General features: G+C 37.4%; 1 non-coding gene across 1 annotated transcript; it reads right to left on the bottom strand.

The window, feature by feature from the left end:
• Positions 1 to 10,666: 10,666 nt before the first annotated feature.
• On the bottom strand, positions 10,667 to 10,773 carry LOC145038114 (small nucleolar RNA R71). Its single transcript, XR_013679181.1, has one exon. It is a non-coding gene; the product is annotated as a small nucleolar RNA R71 (small nucleolar RNA).
• Between the last annotated feature and the right edge of the window lie 1,062 nt (positions 10,774 to 11,835).

Below are 11,835 nucleotides of genomic sequence, written 5' to 3'. Positions count from 1 at the left end.
TCGAGAATCTTGGAAGGAGGGGGGGAGGCTCAAAAACGGCACTATGATCCTTAGGGTTCAAATGGCCGGGTTTTGGATGCCAAAGGGGTCTTTATATATAGCTTAAGAATTAGGATTTCAGAAAAAGACCTCATCCGGTTGCTTAGGCTCTGGGCAGCCCACACGAATTTTCCAGAACTTTAGCCCTTGGACGAAATCCGGTTGCCTTGACTTGTCGAGTTCATCAGGTGACTCAACAAGTTCATCAAGTGACTCTACGAGTTCATCCGATAGAGGCAAGATTTTTTGACTTTTGAAGTTTGAAAAATTGAACAACCTATCAAATGTAAAAGAAAAACGACCTAGTCTTTGATACCACTGTTGGGTTATGAGCAAAACATCAATCCTATGGTGCACTTGCAAACACTAAAGCTTTGGATCTTGGTTTTTCTATTTGTACATGCAATAATCATCCAAAGCTCAAAAAACCTAATCTTGCATACAACAAAAATGAAATTAACATCTCATAAACAAGTTAGAAAGTTAAGTTTGATTATTGCTTGTTGATCTTGAGATTTTGAGAATCTAGCACCTCAAATGTGATGCCTCTAATGAATCATAAACACCAAAGCAATTGGAGAATCTTGGAAAGAGGGCGAGGAGGCTCAAAAATGGATCTATGATCCTTATGGTTCAAGTGGCCAGTTTTGGGATGCCAAAGGGGTCTTTATATATAGCTGAAGAATTAGGATTTCAGTCAAATACCTCATCCGGTTGCTTAGGCTCTAAGCAGCCCACAAGAATTTTCCAGAACCTTAGACCTTTGACGAAATCCGGTTACCCTGCTCGTCGAGTTCATCAGGTGACTCAACGAGTTCACCAGGCCGATGCTAGATTTTTTGACTTTTGAGGTTTGAAAAATTCAACAATGCATCAAATACAAAAGAAAAACGCACTAGTCTCTGATACCACTGTTGGGTTATGAGTAAAACATCAATCCTATAGTGCTCATGCAAACCCTAAAGCTTTGGATCTAGGTTTTTGTATTTGTACATGTAATAATCTTCCAAAGCTCATAAACCCTAATATTGCATACAACAAAAACGAAATTAACATCGAATAAACATGTTAGAAAGTTACCTCTGATTATTTCTTGTTAGTCTTGATCTTTTCAGAATATAGCAACTCAAATGTGATGCCTCTAATGAATCATAGACACCAAAGCAATTGAAGTATCTTGGAAAGAGGAAGAGGAGGCTCAAAACCGGATCTATGGTCCTTAGGGTTCAAGTGGCTGGTTTTCGGATGCCAAAGGGGTCTATATATATAGCTGAAGAATTAGGATTTCAGTTAAAGACCTCATCTGGTTGCTTAGGCTCTAAGCAGCCCACAAGAATTTTCCAGAACCTTAGCGCTTGGACGAAATCCGGTTGCCCTGACTCATCGAGTTCATTAGGTGGCTCGACGAGTTCAATCCTTTGGTGCACATGCAAACTCTAATGCTTTGGATCTAGGTTTTTTTATTTGGACATGCAATAATTAAGAAAAGCTCATAAACCCTAATCTAGCATACAACAAAAACGAAATTAACATCTAATAAACAAGTTAGAAAGTTACCTTTGATTATTGCTTGTTGATCTGGAGGATTTGAGAATTTAGCACCTCAAATGTGATGCCTCTAATGAATCATAGACACCAAAGCAATTGGAGTATCTTGGAAAGAGGAGGAGTAGGCTCAAAAAAGGATCTATGATCCTTAGGGTTCAAGTTGCTGGTTTTGGGATGCCAAAGGGGTCTTTATATATAGATGAAGAATGAGGATTTCAGTCAAAGACCTCATCCGATTGCTTAGGCTCTAAGAAGCCCACGAGAATTTTCCAGAACCTTAGCCCTTTGATGAAATCCGGTTGCCTTGACTCGTCAAGTTCATCAGGTGACTCGACGTGTTCATCAGGCAGAGGCTAGATTTTTTGACTTTTGAGGTTTGAAAAACTAAACAATGCATCAAATACAAAAGAAAAACGACCTAGTCTCTTATACCACTGTTGGGTTATGAGCAAAATATCAATCCTATGGTGCACATGCAAACAGTAAAGCTTTGGATGTTGGTTTTTCTATTTGTACATGCAATAATCATCAAAAGCTCATAAAACCTAATCTAGCATACAACAGAAACGAAATTAACATCTAATAAACAAGTTAAAAAGTTATGTTTGATTATTGCTTGTTGATCTTGAGCTTTTGAGAATCTAGCACCTTAAATGAGATGCCTCTAAAGAATCATAAACACCAAAGCAATTGGAGAATCTTGGAAAGAGGGGGAGGAGGCTCAAAAAGGGCTCTATGATCCTTAGGGTTCAGGTGGCCGGTTTTGGGATGCCAAAGGGTTCTTTATATATAGATGAAGAATTAAGATTTGAGTCAAAGACCTCATCCGGTTGCTTAGGCTCTAAGCAGCCCACAAGAATTTTCCAGAACCGAAGCCCTTGGATGAAATTCGGTTGCCCTGACTCGTCGAGTTCATCAGGTGATTCGACGAGTTCATCCGGAAGAAGATAGATTTTTTGAGTTTTGAGGTTTCAAAAATTCAACAATGTATCAAATACAAAGGAAAAACAACCTAGTCTCTGATAGCACTGTTGGGTTATGAACAAAACATCAATCCTATGGTGCACATGCAAACCCTAAAGCATTGGATCTAGGTTTTTCTATTTGTACATGCAATAATCATGAAAAGCTCATTAACCCTAATCTAGCATACAACAAAAATGAAATTAACATCTAATAAACAAGATAGAAAGTTATGTTTGATTATTGCTTGTTGATCTTGAGCTTTTGAGAATCTAGCACCTCAAATGTGATGCCTCTAATGAATCATAAACACCAAAGCAATTGGGGAATCTTGGAAAGAGGGGGGAGGCTCAAAAACGGATCTATGATCCTTAGGGTTCAAGTGGCCGGTTTTCGGATGCCAAAGGGGTCTTTATATATAACTGAAGAATTAGGCTTTCAGTCAAAGGCCTCATTTGGTTGCTTAGGCTCTACGAACCCCACAAAAATTTTCAATAACCTTAGCCCTTTGATGAAATTCGGTTGCCCTGACTCGTCGAGTTCATCAAGTGACTCGACGAGTTCATCAAGCTGAGGCTAGATTTTTTGACTTTTGAGGTTCGAAAAATTCAACAATGCATCAAATACGAAAGAAAAATGACATAGTCTCTGATACCACTGTTCGGTTATGAGCAAAACATCAATCCTATGGTGCACATGCAAACCCTAAAGCTTTGGATCTAGGTTTTTTTAGTTGTATATGCACTAATCATCTAAAGCTCATAAACCCTAATCTAGCATACAACAAAAACAAAATTAACATCTAATAAACAAGTTTGAAAGTTACCTTTCATTATTGCATGTTGATCTTGAGCTTTTGAGAATCTAGCACCTCAAATGTGATACCTCTAATGAATCATAAAGACCAAAGCAATTGGAAAATCTTGGAAAGAGGGGGAGGAGGCACAAAAAGGTCTGTATGATCCTTAGGGTTCAAGTGGCCGGTTTTTTATGCCAAATGGGTCTTTATATATAGCTGAAGAATTAGCATTTCAGTCAAAGACCTCATCCAGTTGCTTAGGCTCTAAGCAGCCCACAAGAATTTTCAAGAACCTTAGCCCTTTGACGAAATCCCATGTCCCTGACTCATCGAGTTCATCAGGTGACTCGACGAGTTCATCAGGCTAGATTTTTTGACTTTTGAGGTTTGAAAAATTCATCAATGCATCAAATACAAAAGAAAAACGAACTAGTCTCTGATACACTATTGGGTTATGAGCAAAACATCAATCCTATGGTGCACATGCAAACCCTAAAGCTTTGGATCTAGGTTTTTTTAGTTCTACATGCAATAATCATCCAAAGCTCATAAACCCTAATCTAGCATACAACAAAAACGAAATTAGCATCTAATAAACAAGTTAGAAAGTTACCTTTCATTATTGTTGGTTGATCTTGAGCTATTGAGAATATAACACCTCAAATGTGATGCCTCTAATGAATCATAGACACCAAAGCAATTGGAGTATCTTGGAAAGAGGAGGAGGAGGCTCAAAAAACGGATGTATGATCCTTAATGTTCAAGTGGCCAGTTTTGGGATGCCAAAGGGGTCTATATATATAGCTGAAGAATCAGGATTTCAGTCAAAGACCTCATTTGGTTGCTTAGGCTCTAAGCAGCCTAAAAGAATTTACCAGAACCTTAACCCTTGGATGAAATTCGGTTGCCTTGACTCATCGAGTTCATCAGGTGACTCTAGGAGTTGATCCGATAGAGGCTAGATTTTTTCACTTTTGAGGTTTCAAAAATTCAACAATGTATCAAATACAATAGAAAAATGATATACTTTCTGATACCAATGTTGGGTTATGAACAAAACATCATTCCTATGGTGCACATGCAAACCCTAAAGCATTGGATCTAGGTTTTTTTTAGTTGAACGTGTTATAATCATCTAAAGCTCTTAAACCCTAATGTAGCATAAAAGAAAAACGAAATTAACATCTAATAAACAAGTTAGAAACTTACCTTTGACTATTGCTTGTTGATCTTGATCTTTTGAGAATCTAGCACCTCAAATGTGATGCTTCTAATGACTCATAAACACCAAAGCTATTGGAGAATCTTGGAAAGAGGGGGAGGAGGCTCAAAAAGGTCTCTATGATCCTTAGGGTTCAAGTGGCCAGTTTTGGGATGCCAAAGGGGTCTTTATACATAGCTGAAGAATTAGGATTTCAGTCAAAGACCTCATCCAGTTGCTTAGGCTCTAAGCAGCCCACAAGAATTTTCCAGAACCTTGGCCCTTTGACGAAATCTGGTAGCCCTCACTCGTCGAGTTCATCAGGTGACTCGACAAGTTCATCAGGCGAAGGCTAGATTTTTTGACTTTTAAGGTTTGAAAAATTCAACAATGCATCAAATACAAAAGAAAAACGAACTAGTCTCTGATACCACTATTGGGTTATGAGCAAAACATGAATCCTATGGTGCACATGCAAACCCTAAAGCCTTGGATCTAGGTTTTTTTTAGTTGTACATGCAATAATCATCCAAAGCTCATAAACCCTAATCTAGCATACAACAAAAATGAAACTAACATATAATAAACAAGTTAGAAAGTTACCTTTCACTATTGCTTGTTGATCTTAAGCTTTTGAGAATCTAGCACCTCAAATGTGATGCCTCTAATAAATCATAGACACCAAAGCAATTGGAGTATCTTGGAAAGAGGATGAGGAGGCTCAAAAACGGATCTTTGATCCTTAATTGTCAAGTGGCCTTTTTTGGGATGCCAAAGGGGTCTTTATATATAGCTGAAGAATTAGGATTTCAGTCAAAGACCTCATCCGGCTGCTTAGCCTCTAAGCAACCCAAAAGAATTTACCAGAACCTTAGCCCTTGGACAAAATCCAGTTGCTCTGACTCGTCGAATTCATCAGGTGACTCGACGAGTTCATCAGATAGAGGCTAGATTTTTTGACTTTTGAGGTTTCAAAAATTCAACAATGTATCAAATACAAAAGAAAAACGACCTAGTCTCTGATACCACTGTTGGGTTATGAACAAAACATCAATCCTATGGTGCACATGCAAACCCTAAAGCTTTGGATCTAGGTTTTTCTATTTGTACATGCAATAATCATCCAAAGCTCATAAACCCTAATCTAGCATACAACAAAAACGAAATTAATATCTAATAAACAAGTTAGAAAGTTAAGTTTGATTATTGCTTGTTGATCTTGAGCTTTTGAGAACCTAGCACCTCAAATGTGATGCCTTTAATGAATCATAAACACGAAAGCAATTGGAGAGTCTTGGAAAGAGGGGGAGGAGGCTCAAAAACTTCTCTATGATCCTTAGGGTTCAAGTGTCCGGGTTTTTGTTGCCAAAGGGGTATTTATATATAGCTGAAGAATTAGAATTTCAGTCAAAGACTTCATCCGGTTACATAGGCTCTAAGAAGCCCACAAGAATTTTCCAGAACCTTAGCCCTTGGACAAAATTCGGTTGCCCTAACTCGTCGAGTTCATCAGGTGAGTCGACGAGTTCATCATACGGAAGCAAAATTTTTTGACTTTTGAGGTTTAAAAAATTCAACAATGCATCAAATACAAAAGAAAAACGACCTAGTCTCTGATACAATTATTGGGTTGTGAGCAATACATCAATCCTATGGTTCACATGCAAACCCTAAAGCTTTGGATCTAGGTTTTTCTATTTGTACATGCAATAATCATCCAAAATTCATAAACCCAAATCTAGCATACAACAAAATAGAAATTAACATCTAATAAACAAGTTAGAATGTTAACTTTGATTATTGCTTGTTGATCTTGAGCTTTTGAGAACCTAGCACCTCAAATGTGATGCCTCTAATGATTCATAAACAACAAAGCAATTGGAGAATCTTGGAAATAGGAGGAGGAGGCTCAAAAACGGCTCTATGATCCTTAGGGTTCAAGTGGCCGGTTTTGGGATGCCAAAGGGGTTTTATATATAGCTGAAGAATTAGGATTTCAGTCAAAGACCTCATCAAGTTGTTTAGGCTCTAACCAATCCACAAGAATTTTCCAGAACCTTAGCCTTTGGACGAAATCCGGTTGCCCTGACTCGTCGAGTTCATCAGGTGACTCTACGAGTTCATTAGGAAGAGGGTAGATTTTTTTTTTTACTTTTGAGGTTTGAAAAAATCAACAATGCATCAAATACAAAAGAAAAATGACCTAGTCTCTGATACCACTGTTCGGTTATGAGCAAAACATCAATCTTATGGTGCACATTCAAACCTAGAAGCTTTGGATCTAGGTTTTTTTTAGTTGAACATGTTATAATCATCCAAAGCTCATAAAGCCTAATGTAGCATACAACAAAAACGAAATTAACATCTAATAAACAAGTTAGAAACTTACCTTTCACTATTGCTTGTTGATCAGTAGCTTTGAGAATCTAGCACCTCAAATGTGATGCCTCTAATGAATCATAAACACCAAAGCAATTGGAGAATCTTCGAAAGAGGGGGAGGAGGCTCAAAAGGCCTCTATAATCCTTAGGGTTCAAGTGGCCGGTTTTGGGATGCCAAAGGGGTTTTATATATAGATGAAGAATTAGGATTTCAGTCAAAGACCTCATCAAGTTGTTTAGGCTCTAACCAACCCACAAGAATTTTCCAGAACCTTAGCCTTTGGATGAAATCCGGTTTCCCTGACTCGTCGAGTTCATCAGGTGACTCTACGAGTTCATCAGGAAGAGGCTAGATTTTTTTTTTTTTTTTACTTTTGAGGTTTGAAAAAATCAACAATGCATCAAATACAAAAGAAAAACGACCTAGTCTCTGATACCACTGTTCGGTTATGCGCAAAACATCAATCCTATGGTGCACATTCAAACCTAAAAGCTTTGGATCTAGGTTTTTTTTTAGTTGAACATGTTATAATCATCCAAATCTCATAAAGCCTAATGTAGCATACAACAAAAACGAAATTAACATCTAATAAACAAGTTAGAAAGTTACCTTTCACTATTGCTTGTTGATCTTGAGCTTTTGAGAATCTAGCACCTCAAATGTGATGCCTTTAATCAATCATAAACACCAAAGCAATTGGAAAATCTTGGAAAGAGGGGGAGGAGGCTCAAAAAGGTCTCTATAATCCTTAGGGTTCAAGTGGCCGGTTTTGGGATGCTAAAGGGGTCTTTATATATAGTTGACGAATTAGGATTTCAGTCAAAGACATCATCCGGTTGCTTAGGCTCTAAGCAGCCCACAAGAATTTTCCAGAACCTTGGCCCTTTGACAAAATCCGGTAGCCCTCACTCGTCGAGTTCATCAGGTGACTCGACAAGTTCATCAGGCGGAGGCTAGATTTTTTGACTTTTAAGGTTTGAAAAATTCAACAATGCATCAAATACAAAAGAAAAACGAACTAGTCTCTGATACCACTGTTGCGTTATCAGCAAAACATCAATCCTATGGTGCACATGCAAACCCTAAAGCTTTGGATCTAGGTTTTTCTATTTGTACATGCAATAATCATCCAGAGCTCATAAACTCTAATCTAGCATCATACAAAAACGAAATTAACATCTAATAAACAAGTTAGAAATTTACATTTAATTATTGCTTATTCGTCTTGATCTTTTCAGAATCTAGCACCTCAGATGTGATGCCTCTAATGAATCATAAACACCAAAGCAATTGGAGAATCTTGGAAAGAGGGGGAGGAGGCTCAAAAACGGCTCTATGATCCTTACGGTTCAAGTGGTCGGTTTTGGGATGCCAAAGGGGTATTTATATATAGCTGAATAATTAGGATTTCAGTCAAAGACCTCATTCGGTTGGTTCGGCTCTAAGCAGCTGATATTGCCATATTTATACCTATTTTTAGGCAATATTTAAGTACTTTTTATATATAAACTGGTAATTTGTTAAGAATAATGGCACTTATGAGTTTTAATGTTATTTGCAGCCAAAAAGAAGACATTTTGAAGAAAAGGGGCTAAAAACGTCAAAGGAAGAAACTTTGGGAGTTAAAAGATTAAAGGAAAAGAAAATCAGGGAAAAGCGAATTCACGACGTGAATATCTTAATATTCAGGACGTGAGTCTATGTTCTAGAAGATATGTGCGTGGGTGAAGGAATCCTTGCCGAACACGGATATCTTGAATTCACGACGTGAATATCTTATTATTCACGACGTGAATGATGAAAATCGGCAAACTATATATATATATTCTTGATCATTACGACTTGAGGAACTTTTGGTGGCTGAGAGGGGTTCCTAAAGATGAAAAATCAGAGGAGAAAAATACCTGGAAGCTGGTTTCAACACCAAGGAAGTAGAAGTACATAAATTGATTCATAGTTTGGTACACTTTAATATGTTTTGGATTATAACATTCGTTTGTTTAACTGTTAATATGTCCAGCTAAATCTAGCAGCTTCTATTAGCTAGATTAAGCTGGAACTCATGGTTTTAATGCATTAGATTTGACTTTAATTGTTGGTGATATGCTTGTGTTGATTGATTTTACCTAGCATGCTTGAATTAGTTATTTAATTGCTTTGAATCCTTGTTCTGTGTAGTTAGTGAACACGATGATGCATGAACTTGAATACCTAATAGTATAGTGAACACTAGTTATTGGAGCTAAGATCAAACCAATCTTAGAATAGTAATTGAATAATTAAATAAAGCTATGTTAGAGAACTTATATTATTACTATAATTGTGTTTTGATTAATCAATCTTTCATGGCTCCAATCTTACTTAATAATTGATTATGTGTTAACTATTGTATGAACATAAATAGAATTACATGAATTGATTAATAATTAGTAGAGTTAGAAGTAAACTACCAATACTATCTTAATTGGTCACTAACATTAATAGTTATAGCCAATGTATAACCATTGAGTGAAAGTGGATTCGAGCTAATATAAGTATTTTATATATTGATTAAGTTATCGTTAAAGAATTAAGTTCATCTAAACTTGCAAAATTAGATAAAAACCCTTTTAGCTTGTTAATAATTAGATCAATTTAATAGTAAATTAGTGACACCATTCCCTGTGATTAACACCCGACTTACCGAAGCTATACTTTAATCTGACTAGGTACACTACCTATAAGTGCATAGTTCATTAAGTTTGTTAGGTTATAAATATTAAAATTAGTGGGTACTTTCGTGCACATCAAGTTTTTGGCGCCGTTTCCGGGGAACGGCTTAGTTTATTTGCTTTAGGTTAATCGATCCTTTTTGTGGGTAAAACTTGCAAAAAGTTAATTTTCCAGCAAAAGTTTTAGTTTTAGTTTTTATTCTCTGTTTTCCAAATTGTTTATTTGCTTATTATTTTTTTTACAGAACTCACGACGTTAATTTTTAGATTCACGACGTGAGAACTGTGAATTTTAGTTTTCTTTAGTTTTTAGTTTATTTGTCTATTTTTGTTCATTTTTACGTTGTCTTTATTTATTATCTATAGGAGTTCATGACTAGAGGCTCAAACACACCTTTGGTGCCACCACCTGAAGATCCCGAGTCTGCAATTAACAAGAAGAAGACGCCCTTACAAGAACTCAAATCAGTGTTTTCAATGAAATCAGGGAAGAAGATTGGGGAGTCAAGTTCATCCTCGAAGAACAAAAGCAAGCTTGAACACTTGGATCAAATACCCTTCCAAACCGAATCCGAGTACGATATCGAGCCCGAATTTGAAGAACATACGAGCAAACTCGAGAACGAGCCAAGGCACGAGATGGCAAATTTTGAGGAAATGTCCATAGGAGCTTACAGAAAGAGGATTCGAGATGATGTTGGTCCAGGCTTAGTACAACTTGCAATCCCTACCACTACCACATTCGAGTTAAAGGGACATATCCTTTCCGCACTAAAGGATAACCCATTCTATGGAAAGGATCACGAGGATGCATTCAAACACTTAGATGAAGTGAATGACATTGCTGATTACTTCAATGTCCCAAATATTAACAAAGACACCATTTTGCTAAGGATGCTCCCCGTTACCTTTAAAGGAGCTGCAAAGGATTGGTTAAAAGCACTTTCACCCGGTACCGTAACTACTTGGGCTCAAATGCGTGAGCAGTTTTTAGGTCAATACTGTCCACCATCCAAGATTGCTAAACTCAAAATGGCAATAGCTAATTTTGAGCAAAACCCAGGAGAGTCACTTTACGAAGCTTGGGACCGTTACAAAGGGTTGTTAAAAAATTGTCCTCAACATGACCTTAAATTTCAACAGGAGGTATCAATATTTTATGATGGGGTAAATGTGATGACAAGACAACTCCTTGATTCTCAAGGACCACTTACAAAGAAAAATCCGGGTGAAGTCAAAGAATTAATTGAAGAATTTGCGAAGCACTCTCATGAATACCACAACCCTAAGCAAGATGGAATTAAAGGCGGTGGAGGAGCCCAAATTGAAGAAATAGCAGCCATGATGGCTACGCTAAATAATATGGACTGGAGGTTGACACAAATGGACCACTCAATTCATGCCATAAGAGTGGGTTGCGAGAGGTTTAGTGGTCCGCACTTGACCAAGGACTGCAATTTAGATGAGTTTGGGAACAAAAAAGCTCAAGTGTGCTACTCGAGTGGGGATAAGTTTGATGAAGACTGGAGGAAACCAATGAAGGAGTCTTTTCCATATGAAGAGTATAAGAAGCAAAAAGAAGAGAAGTATATGAAGACAGGTCGAGGCTTCTATCAAAAGGAGCAGCCACCAGCCGAGAAGAAACCCAATCTAGAGACCATGTTGATGAAGTTTATGGAAGCCTCGAAAAATAGACACGATGCTACTGATTCTATTATTAATGAATAGCAAACTTTAATAAAGAATCAGCAAGCCTCCATCAATAACCTTGAAGTACAACTTGGTCAACTAGTCACTTTGGTTCATGAGAAGTTGTCCCCGAAAAATCCCGAAACGAAGGCCCAATCTCATGTAATGGCCATAGATAATGAAGAAGAGTCCATCTCTAAGTTCTTAGAAGCTTTAGAAGATGAACAACAGTAGCCCGATCCAAAGTTGAAGAAGCCCAAGCTCAAAAATCAAGATGCTGCTGAATTTCAGAATTCACGACGTGAAACATATAAGTTCACGACGTGGGCCCGTCATGAACAGAAAAAATTTATAGCTTCCTCGGTTCATCAGCCGCCCTTTCCTTTTCCTTCCCAGGCTATCCTTAGTCCACTATAAAGAGAGAATATAGAGTTTGTTAAGCACGTGAAGGGTATCCTGATTAATACTCCCTTTGTCGAGTCCTAATCCAAAATTCCCGAGTA

This window comes from Lactuca saligna, chromosome 3, assembly GCF_052625555.1.
Source record: "Lactuca saligna cultivar CGN05327 chromosome 3, ASM5262555v1, whole genome shotgun sequence".
Taxonomy (NCBI): domain Eukaryota; kingdom Viridiplantae; phylum Streptophyta; class Magnoliopsida; order Asterales; family Asteraceae; genus Lactuca; species Lactuca saligna.
Note: the sequence above shows the minus strand (reverse complement) of the source record. Positions and strands in the feature narration are given on the sequence as shown.